Raw genomic sequence first — 15,024 nt, 5'->3', positions numbered from 1 at the left:
TGTGTAGAATTGGTAGCGTTGAACGGTACTGATGGGACGTGGTAGTTGCGACACAGGCAACAGAGGATGGTGGTGTGTTAGTGATCCAGGGTTAGGGCGCTGGAGGAAGGGCCAGCATTTGCCTTTTCTCAAAGATATTTTGTCTCCGTGGTTCCCTTACAATAGCAATGTAGTCCATAGCATGCATATTACGATGTAATTGCAATTGTTTGTACGATTTCATTATATTGCACGTGTGCGCTTGGGAATTGCCTTGGAACCAAATCTATGTTCCATTGGTTTGTTACTCAGAAATGAACTGAATATAATCCAGATCGTGCAGCGGATGTCATATTATTGTACACAGAGTTGTAATTCAACCATACAAGTGTGTGTGTGTGTGTGTGTGTGTGTGTGTTTGTGTGTGTGTGTATAACATCAGCAGTATTTCCCGTCTGTTGCCATATTGGTCTGCATGTTTGTGTACCTGTCTGTATTTGTGTCCGTCTGTCTATGTGGTTGTGTGGATGTGTGTATGGTATTGTCTCCTACTCTTACCAATACTACCTTGTTGTATGTGTGTTTGGATGGGTGTTTGTGTGTAATACTTCTGATAAGTGTTGTTTATTAAAGCATAACATTAGTGCATTTGTTGTACACGTATGTACTGAGAAATTCAAATACTTTTTTTTTTTCCTTTTTTTTTAGGTGAACAGTCCAATACGTGAAGAGCACATCTACACAAGTGATGACGTATCTGACGTGAGTATTGTATTTAGTACATTTATTCCTCTAACATTATATACTACAACTGTGTGTAGTCATAGCACAGTAGTGACATATGTTTTGCTTTCCATGTTTACTATAACTGTTAGGATGATGTTACGCAAATTCCCGAAAGCCAAGAAGAAAGAGACAGCGAAAACCCGGAGACCACAACTGACATGGAAGTGTTGGTAAGCAAGTACAGTATTATGTTTGTAAACCTAGCATTAGGCTGCTGTTTGAATGTCGAGTATAAGTACAGGGTGACATACCGTTGTTGTTGTTCCGCTTGGAATGCAGATGATTTCAAGACGGATAAAGAGTAAGTTGTGTAGTTGTATAGTGAAATGCCTGGTTTCCTGTGTATCTATATGTGTGCAAGATGTCCCTACACCAGACACGCCTTGCAAGTACCTTAGTAAGGTTATTTCAATACCTGACAATGAACATTTGATGGTAACATATGACCTGTTTCATTGTGGCAAGGTCACCCTATATCCACAGCTTATTTTCTTGGCTGGTTTGTGTGTTGCTTCATTTCCTTTTGTTCATGAAGTACGTTACAACAGTGCAGTGCACTGTAATGTTTAACCTTTCCTACACTAAAAAGTAAAGTGAAGGAAAATGAGGCAAGGGCATACAATAACACAGTGGAGGCAGTGGGCCTTGTACTGTGAAGATTACGTAAGTTCTACCGACCTTATGCCGGAAAAAAACATTAAATGCATCGAAGGTGAACTTTTGTGAAGGTGACTTGCATTTTCAATCTGTATGTGGTGTAGTGAGGCATATGATCCCTGTGAAATCTAATTACATCACAGTGGGATGTATGTGTAAGTCCCTGTGATGGGAAAAAGACGTGCTTCATCATCTGAAGCAAATTAGTTTACATTTCATGACATTACTGCATTACTATGGTCACTATAGCACTTTGTAAGGTCCATTTGGCCAGTCACATAGGCTGCCAAATTGGTGTAAAGCATTGTAATACTGCCAAGTTATGCAAATGAAATGTTCTATATAATGTATTTTTTCAATGTTCCATTTAGAATAAAAGTGTGCAACATAAGATTAAAAAACAGTATGCGGAGAAAACTGTGGAGAACAGTACGAATTGGCCACCAACGAAGAAGGTACATCAACATTGTAACAGGCAATACTGTGTTATGATAGCGTGTAACACAAGAATTATCTCTGGCTACATAGAACTCTGTATGTACTATGAGAGATGTTTGAAGCCTTCAATTATGTACAAAGAACATGTAGGAAAGGTTCTATTAAAAATAATGTATACGATACAGATTATGCCTTCAACTATGTTTGCATAGGATCATAAAACACACAAAATATTGCCTCATATACAACTAGCCATCCTCACATAGTGCAAAGATACTACAGTAATTAATGGTAATCTCAAAACCTGTACAAACCATTACGCAGCAGTATGTACATGTCTTCTACGTTGCACCAATGCTACCTACTGCAAACATTTGTGCCATCTTAAAAAGCAGGGGATACATTACTGCAATAACTTAAAGCAAAACTTAAGTGAACTATAAAAAATGAGATTTACTCACCTGGGGCTTCCCTCAGCCCCCAGCAGCCGATCGGTGCCCTCGCAGCTCCGCTCCGATGTCCCAGGATCCGCCGGCGAGCACTTCCGGTTTGGCCGTCACCGGCCGACAGGCATGGGAACGCGAGTGATTCTTCGCGTTCCCAGCCTGTATATCGCCCCCTATGCTGCTATTGCAACCAGCTGGCCGCAATAGCAGCATAGGGGGCGATATATACAGGCATGGGAACGCGAACAATCACTCGCGTTCCCATGCCTGTCGGCCGGTGACGGCCAAACCGGAAGTGCTCGCCGGCGGGTCCTGGGACATCGGAGCGGAGCTGCGAGGGCACCGATCGGCTGCTGGGGGCTGAGGGAAGCCCCAGGTGAGTAAATCTCATTTTTTATAGTTCACTTAAGTTTTGCTTTAACTTCACAGTAGCAATGCAATGCAGCTGCCAATGTGTGTGTTGCTAATGCAGTTGTTATACAGCGCACATCAGCTGAGATACCACTCTGTGTGAATCCCAGAAAGACCACCTGCCATCCTACATTTTGCCTTCTATATCCTAAGTGTACTTGAAATGTTATGCATATATCATTTTTTTCCCCTGCAGATTAAAGTGGTGTGTAGGAAAGAAAATGCAGCATCCTCAGAACAAAGTGTCGCTAAGCACAAGGAAAAAGGCGGTAAAGTGTTGAAAACGATGCACCACAACCAAAACTCTCAACCTCGGAAGAAACACAACAATGAGGTAATGGTTAATGTCATTAACGGATGAACACAGTGCTGTGCTGTTGTAGCCTTAAGGTGCATACATACATCAGACTACAGTGTTTGGGAAATGAAAGATCGCAGACCGATCTTACCACCATTTCTCTAGTATGAGAGGCATACCTTCACAGTCTATTGTATGGAGCTAAACTCACCAACAGGTAAAAACATTTACAAGATGCTGCATGCAAAGAAGCTATTTACCTTTACTACATTAGTACGTTCAACAGATGCGTTCATGCAAAGTATTTTTGCCTGCTAAATGCATTCATACTCTATGATATCTGCACATGTCATACACAACTTAAATCACAGACATTCATTGGCAGATCACACTATCTGTAGATCTACACATTCATCCTGGTGGATGTGATCTGTTGATGTGTTTTCAGTACACAAGATGTGTATGGGATCAGCAGATATTGTTGAATATGAAGGCATTTTGCAAGAATGCATTGCCAGAAATATATGTTTAGCAGAGACGAATGTGTTGTAATGTGTACACCGTTTCTGTTCCTGCATCTTCCAAATATGTTTATCGGGTGGGGAGGTCATTTGTATGCAATACACAGTGTTCAGTTAGCTCTCATAGTACATGGAGAGGTGTTTAAAATAGGTCTGTGAGCTGTCATGTTCCAAATGCTTTTAGCTGATGTCTACCCAACTGAAGTGATAGACAGCAATTTCATAAATATTACAAACATGTAGTGAAATGTGATGCTATGTCATGTTATCAGTGACTAAGCAACACATGCAGTCAAGGGATGTGGATGTGAAGGGGAAAATGTAGCCGAAACTCATGTACGTATTTTCCTGGTACTAACTTTGCAGTACTGCAGATTTCAATCACATAGTTCTGTAAACCTCATGCTATAACACCATGCAACATAAGTGCTTGTTGTAAATCCCCTGTAGGAAATGTTTTCCACAGTTTAATGATCGTACGATAAATTCTTTAGCATACACGTTCTTACTTTGTTAGTGTGTGCATTAGAAAATATGGACATGTACATCCCCTGAACCTCAGAAGAAAAGTTGGAGGTAGCAACAGCAGCTACAAGATATTCTGTGATGTACTTCATGTAAATGTTAAAAAAATTGGCACAAAAACATTAGTTGAGATTGCTATACAAAGGTATTGCAAATAACTATCTACTTTTTGTTCTATATGTAAAACAAGGTGACGTTTGGGGTGCATGATTTAGGCCTTCCCTAACACCTCAGAAGTGCACAACCATTTAACCACTTCACCACTGAGGGGTTTTACCCCTTGACCACCAGAGCAATTTTCACCTTTCAGCGCTCCTTACATTCATTCCTCTATAACTTTATTCTTACTTATCGCAATGAAATGAACTATATCTTGTTTTTTTTACCACCAATTAAACTTTGTTTCGGTGGGACATTATGCCAAGAATTATTGTATTCTAAATGTGTTTTAATGGGAAAATTGGGAAAAAGGTGGGAAATATTTTTTTTTTCCGATTTCGGCCTTTATATTTTTTAAATAATGCATGCTACTGTAATTAAAACCCATTTGCCCATTTCTGCCGGTTATAACACCATTTAAATTATGTCGCTATCACAATGTATGGCGCCAATATGTTATTTGGAAATAAAGGTGCATTTTTTTTTCAGTTTTGCGTCCATCCCTAATTACAAGCCCATCGTTTATAAAGTAACAGTGTTATACCCTCTTGACATAAATATATAAAAAGTTCAGTCCCTAAGGTAACTATGTATGTATTTATTTATTTTTATAAAAAAAAAAAAAATTGGGGAGTGTGGGAGATAAGGAGTTAATTTTTTTCTGTAAAAGGAATGTATTTGTATGTGATAAATGCCTTAGGGTGTAGTTGTACTATTTGGCCACAAGATGGCAACAGTCATTTTTTGTTTAGCGCAACCTGCATGTTTATTGGGACCTGCAAGCGCCCTTACGGGCGCTTGCAGAAAGTAGTAGGAGGCTGGGAAATTTTTTATTTTTTTTTTACACAATGATCGCGCAGCTTATCGGATAAGCAGCAAATCATTGCGGGGCTTAGATGAACGAACGTAAATGAATTTTCCCGTTCATTGATCTTCAGGCGAGCGGTCGGCGGAGTGTTTACCCGCGGGAGTGTGCGCTAGAGGGAGCGCGGGCAGCGGTGGGAGCGCGGAAAGTACGGATTTCTCCGTCCCTGGGGGTGAAAGGATGGAAAAATGGAGGGAGAAATTCGTACGCGTGGGGGTAAAGTGGGTAAGTACTATACATGCATCAAACAAAACCATTATGCACACCACCGCTTTCAACATGCCCACTTCAAAGGTCAACACACACAACTATACACATTGCTTGTATTTCACTTCCACAACAGTTGAGACATGAAATGGTCAGTCCCTTTAATTTTGAATGGCGAGTACTGTGGTTGGTAGGGCTTAGATTAAAAATTACTGTACTGTCCATAGAGAAAAATGGGGATGTTTTGAAAAATTGTTTGCTAACACCTGCAGCGATATGTTTAGTTGTATGTTGTAATTATTATTATTTTTTTTGGTTTGTTGGGTGAAGGATAACGACAATGATAGCTGGTATGGTTCCCAAGAATTTGATTCCAAGAAGTATGGAGGGGTCAAACGTTACAAACATAAACCACCAAAAAGAGGATCCTCATCTCACCAAAGTAGAGGCAGGAAGAAGCAACGTAAAAATTCACAACAATGTTCTCAGGATGCAGAAGAAGTGGAAGTGTCTACAGATAATTCTAGTGGTGCATCTCAGAAATCAGTGCCTGAATGTTCAGCCCCAAAGAAAGTGGGACCGGAAAGAAACCCACGATTTACAGAGCGGGAAAATATGGCACTCATCGAAAACTTAGTGCCCCATTATGATAAATTACAAGGTTATCTTCTGGCTAGCACTGACAGTGAATGGAAACATAGGCAATGGACTGAAATTCTTAACGCTGTGAACAGTGTTGGAGATCATAAACGTGAAATTGAACATGTTAAGAAAAGGTTACAGGACGTGAAAAGGGATGTTAGGAGAAAGATGTCAGAGGAAGTCAAGGAGAAGTGAGTAATGACAACTGTTGGCATACTGTGTGTTGTGCAGTGACGAATATCAATGTCAGGTCCTCAATATGTTCTTCACTATCTTCCAAATCCAGCAAGAAAACAGGTAATACAGGGCGAAGGGTTCTATTTCAAACCATACGAAGAACTATTGCGCCAGTACATAGACGAGGAATCCGTGGTTGGAATAGATGAAGGCGACGACACGTTTACATCCAAGAACAGTAAGTAATGTATGCTGAAAGTTGAGTTATGCCTTTGCATAACTCAACAACTTCCACTGCATACTCAACTTACTGAGATTTCATGCCCTTTCAGCAAACTGTAGTGGACGTGTGGTAAGGGGATACTAGAATCAAGATTACAAACAACCACAGCATGGGTGACAATTTAAAATTTGCCATACATTTATAACAATCTTCCCCTTTCTCCAACATACAAGACCTTTCCTGATACAACTTGCACTCACATAAAACCATTACACCTCTCTTACAACCAGTACACCGTCATATCGTTCGTACCCTTGTCCCTTGTCAGTACAACTACAAACATGTTCCCAGCTCTAGTGGCGTGTACACATCTTCAAGGCCTCAGTCTTTCTCTTTCTCTTTCTCTCTCTCTTTCTCTCTCTCTCTCTCTCTCTCTCTCACTCTCTCTCACACACTCTCTTTCTTTCTTTCTCTCTCTCACACTCTATCTCTCTCTCACACACTCTCTTTCTTTCTCTCTCTCTCTCTCTCTCTCTCTCTCTCTCTCTCTCTCTCTCTCTCTCTCTCTCTCTCTCTCTCTCTCTCTCTCTCTCTCTCTCTCTCTCTCTCACCATAGAATCATTATTGTCAGGACGAAATACAGGTAGCAGTGACAAACCAAAACACTTGTAAAGAGGGGGGTTGGGGGGGAAAATAGAAGAATATAGGTCTGCATTCCATTCTGTATTTCTGAGTGTCTTTATATCTGTTTCTCACTCAGTCTTTCCTACTCCCTCAGTTGCTCTCACACAATCACTACTTTACTCTAATTTATTTTCTGTGAATTCCAATTTCTCGGTGTCTCTATCTCTCTTGATCTACCTGTGTCTGCCTCACTGTTTTGTTCACACTCTTTGTAACACTATGGATTTCTGTGTTTCTTGAACCATCTCTCTATGTATTTGCTTCTCTGTCTGTCTCTCTCTTACTCAGTGTTGCTCACTCACTGTTATGGCCCATACTCACGGGCTGGAAAAGTGGCCTGTCGCCAGCACACGTGAGCGTGTGCGCTACAGGCCGGCGACAGCTCATCGCCAGGTCCCTCCGTATGCACACGGCCGAGGGACCTGGCAACTGATGCGGCGGAAGCTGTCGTTGATGAACCCACCCCCCTCCCCCCGCCGTAAGCTCAATGTATTCCCTACTTGTTGCTGTCGCTAGTCGGCATACTCACGCGGACTAGCGACAGTTGCGGCGGCAACTGTCGCCAGACGATTGACCGCGAGATCAGCGACGAGCAACCGTTCGGGGTGCGTGCCCGTGCAACGCCTCATACTGACGGGCGAAAATTGTAGCCCGTGAGTATGGGCCATTACTGTCCCAATCTGTCTCAATCACTCCTACTTTTCGACTATCTCTATCTCTCACATTTTCTCTCTCTGCCCTTCTCAGTCAATTTTGTCTCCCTCTACATCTCTCACACTTACTCAATATTTTGCACGCACTCTTTCTTCCTCATGTACTGTGTGTTTATCATTTACTCAGTAATTCTCAGTCACTCACTTTATCGTGCACTCACTACTTATTACTCATACTGGCGGTGTCTGTGGCAATGTTAATCAGTTTTATTGTCAGGAGCAAATGCCTGTTACATTGACCAAACAAAAAACAATAAGAAAATGGGGGGAAGGGAGCAGGTGTTGGGGAATTAGGGTAGAATATAGGTGCACAGGTCTGTTTTTGTGTGGAGGGGGGGGGGGGGGTCGGTATACAGTCCATCACGGAGGGGAGTATTTATGTATTGGTTGTTTGTTATTATCAGTATGGCGTAATACAGTCCTTGAGGTATCATGTTCCACTCAGTTGTTGGAAGACAGCCATGTATGCTGCTTCTATGTGTAGTGTTTGTTTATCTCCCTTTTTTTTTTTTGGTAGCGGAGAGCTTTTGCTTAGCTCTAACTAGCTCTACCTACCAGTTTCTCTTGTTGCTCTCTATGTACGTCTGACTGTGTGTTTCTCTCTGTGTCTGAGTATGTTACCACGCCTGTATGTGACAGTTGTAAATGATGTACCAATTTCCATTTCAGCATGTGTATATGGTACGAGTGGATGTTGTGGGGCATTGTAAGTAACACTATTTGCACCTTAATCCATTATGATAGAGCACGAGGTGTGTGTGAAGAATTTTATCTGCATACAGAGGGAGGATCTGCCTATACAGCCCAGCCTCTGTTACAATGCAAAACCCCCTAAGGTCACCCTGCACTCTGCAATCCCTTTAAAATCACAGGCTCACTATCGACACACAACACGTCTTGAAGCGCACTGTGTGTCAGTCTACTTCTCCTCCTTGTCCCCCCCCCCCCCCCCCCTTGCCTCCTGCATAAATCAGGTCCCCACCTACGTCCCTTCCCTTCCTGCTGAATACAGGGAAGGGGGTCAGAGACCGCAGCTCTGCAGGAGAGGTGGAAGCAGGCAACAATTACAGTTCTGATGTAAACACTGCCAACCAGCACGGCAGTAATGTATGAGGGAATGCTGAGTGCAGGGGGATCTAAGGGGGGTTTGGGATAGCAACAGAGGCTGGGCTGTATCGGCAGATGCAGCCTCTGTCTGCAGCTAGCATTCTTTAAAAACACCTCTGTTTCGCTTGAAGGATGTTTGGTAAGAAAATATTAGAATCCAAGGGAGATTTTTAGTGGTGGAATGAGATGCTTTGAAACTTGAGTTCACGTTACTATTTTTTGCTACCTTTTCAGACACACTTGGATTTCGTGAGTTCTGCTCATGTACAAGGCTTAGTTACCTGCAGGCCCATGTTTGTGCGATGCAGCACCACATAATAGTAGCCGTTGTAGGTATATGTGCGGCCTTTGCATACGCTCTTGTATGTCATGAGGTAATCCTCATTGTTTATCTACACTGCCCTAAAACACAGACTCGTGACAGTAACAACGAAGAGAAGTACTTGCAAAAGCAAATGGCCCTACATGGGATAATGTACATCTATATGCTAATGAGTTGTACTACACTTAACACACATTTATGTAAAATGTGTACACTACTACACATTTTTATGTGTTGTGTAGGTGTAGGGTTATTAAAAAGGCAATCTTTAGTTGTTCATCCTTGTGTCTCCTCGTTACTATGTTACGTGTTATACTAAGGCTTTGTACTACGAGAAGTTTGCACAAGTGTGCATCCGCAATGTGTAGAGGGTGCAAAAATAAGTAATACTTACAAATGTTTTTTGTCTTGCAGAAAACAAGCGTAAAGCAATACGTGCTCCTCCCACGCAAAGTATGCTGTTGTTTTCAGACAAAAGTCAACCGGAGGATTGTGAAAACATGGCTCAGGACATACCGTGTGAAGGTGAAGAAGTACAGGACATTGATGGTGCTGAAGTTAGGGAGGATGTAGCAGATAGCAACAGAAGTGCTAGCAGACAACAACGTAGAGTAGGTAATGAAGTGCAAGCAGGAGCTCGACAATCTGCCACACGCAGTAGTAATAGTCATGTTGGTGGGCGAGGAGTGCGCACAATCTGTCGTACTAGACTTATGGATAGTGACCAATTCAATTTTGATAAGGAACAATCAGAAAGATTTCATGAGGCACAAAAAGAACACAGACAAAGTTTGATGATGAGACTAGATAGCATTCAAAAGGAGATAAACACCTTTAATCAAACATTCCAGCAGCACTGTCTTACTGTGCAATTGCACTACAATCAACTCCTTATCTATTTTTCACAGTTGAACGAGTTGCTTGCAAAACTACTGCAAGCGCTCACCCCTGCTGCCCAAGTCATTCAAGCACAAAATTTGATAGGAGAGGTAGGAGACGTTTAAATAGTTGTAAGACAGGTTAGTATGGCATACTAGTGTTACTACAAGCACTTTACTTGGCAATGTACCTAATATTATTGGTTGTTGTTCATAAGGTACAAAACACACGATAGAAATGTTGCAAACATTTGCAATGTGTTTAACAACAGCATACTATATCACTGTTAGAGGAATAGCAAAGTTAATAAGGTTGATAGTAGCGTTGCACTTACATGTTCAACCAGTTGTTACAAGCCACTTGGTGTTCAAATTATAATCCTTGTTCAAAGCCTAATTGCACATCACCTACCATTGATAATAAGTTAGATGACAATAGCATACACTTTGTTTTGCTGTCATTCACATAAGGAACTATTGTGGTAAAGTTCATCTTGCATGTTGATGCTTACTTATTGTTTGAGTTATGTATGCGCTACACTGCTTCATACACCTGTGACGTTACTTTCCAACCCACATGGCAACATGTTTCTTAGTTCCTACTCTGCACTTATTGCCATGTTACAAAAACCTCAGACACACTGACTGTACTTACTGGCATGTTAGAATAACCTCAGACACTCTGGCTGTAAACAATATGTTGTGCATGTAGAATCGAGCAGCTGCAATGCATGACGTAATAGGTGCATTTCTGTACATCCAACTTGATACACTGCGTTGCTGAGACAACAAACTACACATATGTACACATGTATGTCAACATTTGCATGACAAACACCTGCTTATATGTTCATGGACTGTGACCTGTGTTACGATTTTCTTTTGTATAGTTAACAGCTGGACAATATCCTTTTCTTAAGTAGTACAAACCATCCCTAGATGTGGTCACGACATACATTCCCCCACAGTCCTCTGTAGAACTGCAGAATTGGACTAATGTAGGATTGCTAAACCCAATACGCTTCTGTTACAGGCTAGTGATGGGCGAACACCTGGATGTTCGGGTTCGGGAAAGTTCGCCGAACATGGCCGAGATGTTCGGCATGTTCGGGCCGAACCCCCAACTTTCCGAACATCCAGCTTTTGGGGGCCATATGGGGTCGCAGGCATAAGGGGGGAGCATGCCCCGATCGCGGGGGGGGGGGGTCGGAAATTTCCCCCACCCCCTCCGCTAGCGCTCCCCCCTCTGCCCGCTTCCCCATTCAAAAGTTTAAGCAAAGTACCTGTAGTGGATGGCCTGGCAGTGGGCGGCACTGTGGAGTGAGGAGGAGGAGTCCGGAGAGTGACGAGTTGAGGGAGGCCGGGCAGCGGGCGGTTCAGCGGAAGTACCCTTGTGGTACTTCCGCCCTTTCTCTGACCTCACGCCCGCTGCCCGGCCTCCCTCAACTCGTCACTCTCCGGACTCCTCCTCCTCACTCCACAGTGCCGCCCACTGCCAGGCCATCCACTACAGGTACTTTGCTTAAACTTTTGAATGGGGAAGCGGGCAGAGGGGGGAGCGCTAGCGGAGGGGGTGGGGGGAATTTCCGACCCCCCCCCCCCGCGATTGGGGCATGCTCCCCCCTTATGCCTGCGACCCCATAGGGGGGCAGTATTCGGCCGAACAGGGCCCTGTTCGCCCGAACAGGGGCCCTGTTCGGCGGCCATTAGAAGTTCGGGGCGAACCCGAACTTAAAAGGCCGAACACCATCAGGTGTTCGGCCGAACGCGAACATCACCCGAACAGGGTGATGTTCTGCAGAACCCGAACAGTGGCGAACACTGTTCGCCCAACACTATTACAGGCAAAGGTATAAGCTGCAACCCTGCCTCTAATGCGTCGGAAAAGCTCAATGCACATGATACGAATCTTTGTAAGATGCGATGGCGATTGTAGTTATGTGTGGATTAAATTTGACATGTCCGACCGCTACTCAATTCAAAGCAATTTGATTTGCTATTGTTTAGAAATTGCAAATCGAACTGCATTGAATGGAATCCCCATCAGACATGTTGGATGTAATTGAACCATACATTAGTCATCGAAACTTACAAATAATGGTGTCTTGTACAATGGGCGTAACGGAGTACTGTAGGAGGGTGGGGGGAAAATGAGTTGAACTTACCCGGGGCTTGAAATGTTCTCCTGCAGACATCCTGTGCCCGCGCAGCCACTCACCCATGCTCCGGACCCACCTCCGCTTCACTTCTGGAATGTCAGACTTTACAGTCTGAAAACCACTGCGCCTGCGTTGCTGTGTTCCCTCTCCATCTGATGTCACCAGAAGCATACTGCGCAGGCACAGACCATCCTGGGCCTGTGCAGTACATTCCTGGTGACATCAGCGGGAGCGAGGACACGGCAACGCAGGCGCAGTGGTTTTCAGATTGTAAAGTCTGACATTCCAGAAGTGAAGCGGAGGTGGGTCCGGAGCATGGGTGAGTGGCTGTGCGGGCACAGGATGTCTGCAGGAGAACATTTCAAGCCCCGGGTAAGTTCAACTCATTTTCCCCCCACCCTCCGACAGTACTCCTTTAAGGGCATATCTTGTACTCTCCCCTAGCCGCCTCAGAGAAGGATGACTTACAGGGGTAGGTCACAGGAGGCAAAGGTGACTCAGACGCAGGGAGTAACAGCTGCAGCTCATACATATGCCTCTGTACTTAAGCCTTTTTGTATGGTCCCCCACACAGGGAAGTGTAGGGGAAATAAGTTACATTCCTGTCATAGGAAAAGGGGAGATTTAATTTTAGGTAATGAGGTTGAAGGACTGGTAGTCCAAAAAACATCTAATAGCAGGAAACTGCAGTGTTTGCAACCTTTGTATGGTTACTAAACAAGCCATTTAATTCCGTTATTGAAGTATGTGCCACCGTGGCCTATTCCTAAACCCACATTTGACCAAATTTACTTGGTTTGCTGCTGTGTACTTCTGTTGCACATAGTTTGGAAGTGCATGACCGCATTACCTCCATTCACTGTTATGTGTAATGTAGGATAGTGGAAAACTAGTTACACGTTTGAGTTTTCGGAAGCACTGCAGTAGAGGGATGCATTAATGCAACATGTATTTAACCAACTACAGTTTTCTCACTGCAATAGCGTGGTAGTACTGGACCTAACCTTAGGGAAGGAACATCTACATTTGTAAGGTCTTCATAATGGCACATATTTATTTTTCTTGTCCACATACATCTCATGTGCACGCATTTGCTAGGGATGCAACGATAACATGCACACTTACCATCAGACCACATCACCAAAAGAAATCCATAACTATTACTTTATTGTCATGCTACTGGTACAAACATCATATTGGATTGTATTGGCTCATCAACACTTATGTTTGCATTCATCTATCACCAAGTCAGTGTTAGGGTACATATGTTGCCTTTCACATACACATGTGGTGCTAGAAGGTAGTCTGGGCAGAGTAATGCATTCAGTGAAGTCAAAAGCATTGCAGTGAATCAGAGCGCATGTAAGCAAAAAGAAGTAAATATTTACCTAAGGAAAGTGAAGGCTCTGGATACTATAGTTATTTCTGCGTCCTCTCTTGGTGTGCTATGTCTCCTGTGCTGGATCGTCAAGTTCTCAAACCACTGCCAAAAAAGGTCTTTGAAAGACTTATGGAGCCGTGTCCTCCACAAGATGTGCGGCACAATACTGCACAGACGTGGGTGTGGAAGACAGCATGCTTGGAACTGTTCAGTACCGTGCCGCCATTTCTCTGGAGCACTAGGCGTCCCTCCAAACTTATGAAGCCTTCTTTGGCAGGGTAATATACTGCTTGACTCATTCACTACACTACTGCTCCCGGACAAGCCATCAGTGGAACGAGAGCACCAAGAGAAGAGTGGACAGTGTTTGTGACCCACAGCCTTACCGATCATTGGGTAGGTATATATCTCATTATTTGCAATGGCTTTTCCATGTACTAAAATTACATGCGTTTTGTTTCTCTTGACTGACAGCCAGTATATCGTATTTCACTGACCAATTCACACATTAAGCACTGCACTATGTACTTATCGTCTGCAGACAAGACTGTACACAGAACTCAACGTCTCCCACTACATGCATGCAGAAGTGTTACTCATGTATCTAATGTCATATAGTTTGGTCATGTACTCAACGGTTAGTATATGTCCAACATTTGAGTACAATAAGGTGGCAGACGTGATGCAGTACTGTGTAAGTGCGTCTGAAAACCCAATACTTGAACGGTGGTTCACAGCAACACTTTATTTTAAGCACTTACCGTGCAATCAATGTATGCCAAGCACTTCTACCACTGAGGGCAAAGTCAAGTACAACGAATGGCTACAGCTTATTGTAAACATTACCAAATGTAAGCTTTGTGAATGCACTGCACTTTACAGTACATGGTTATAAGATGAAAGATGTTGCAAGGACACATGCGCACAGTTATGTTTCATCTACAAATTAATATGTAGGTCAACTAAGGCACTTAATAATAATAATTGATACATGTTTTGTTTAAGAAACTTATTTACTGTACTGCAACAGTATATGACAGTTTTTATTGTTAATGTTTGGGTTTGCAAACTGTTGTTGAAAGCAAGGAATGTTGACATACAAATTAATGCAAAACTTTATAATACTTGAAAAGTGCACAGACCAATGCTCCTTTTACTACAGATTTACTTGAAAATTCATCAAAGATTGTATAAATAGAGAAGTGTGCAATCATGAGCGCATAACTGCCATACAGTACATGTATCTGGCATGTGAAGTAATAACATGTACTTGCACCTTCATCATCGGACTTTAGTTTAGTAAACATACATGTTATGCATATCTATAACAAGCAAAAGTTGTCTTAAGGCCGTCTCCAATCATCCATCATTGCAGATACTCAACTCAGATGTGCCTTGTGTGTTGATCACAGTTATATGCCGTGAAAGTGAAGTTGTTGAAAACAT

General features: G+C 42.9%; 1 protein-coding gene across 1 annotated transcript in view; it reads right to left on the bottom strand.

Moving 5' to 3' along the window:
• Positions 1–14,638: 14,638 nt before the first annotated feature.
• Positions 14,639–15,024, bottom strand: part of LOC137525936 (putative nuclease HARBI1) — a 5,222-nt gene continuing 4,836 nt past the window's right edge. The window contains exon 3 of the mRNA XM_068247144.1: positions 14,639–15,024. This exon is cut by the window's right edge and continues 10 nt beyond it. The gene's annotated coding sequence lies outside the window, so the exon portion shown is untranslated.

This window comes from Hyperolius riggenbachi, chromosome 7, assembly GCF_040937935.1.
Source record: "Hyperolius riggenbachi isolate aHypRig1 chromosome 7, aHypRig1.pri, whole genome shotgun sequence".
Taxonomy (NCBI): domain Eukaryota; kingdom Metazoa; phylum Chordata; class Amphibia; order Anura; family Hyperoliidae; genus Hyperolius; species Hyperolius riggenbachi.
Note: the sequence above shows the minus strand (reverse complement) of the source record. Positions and strands in the feature narration are given on the sequence as shown.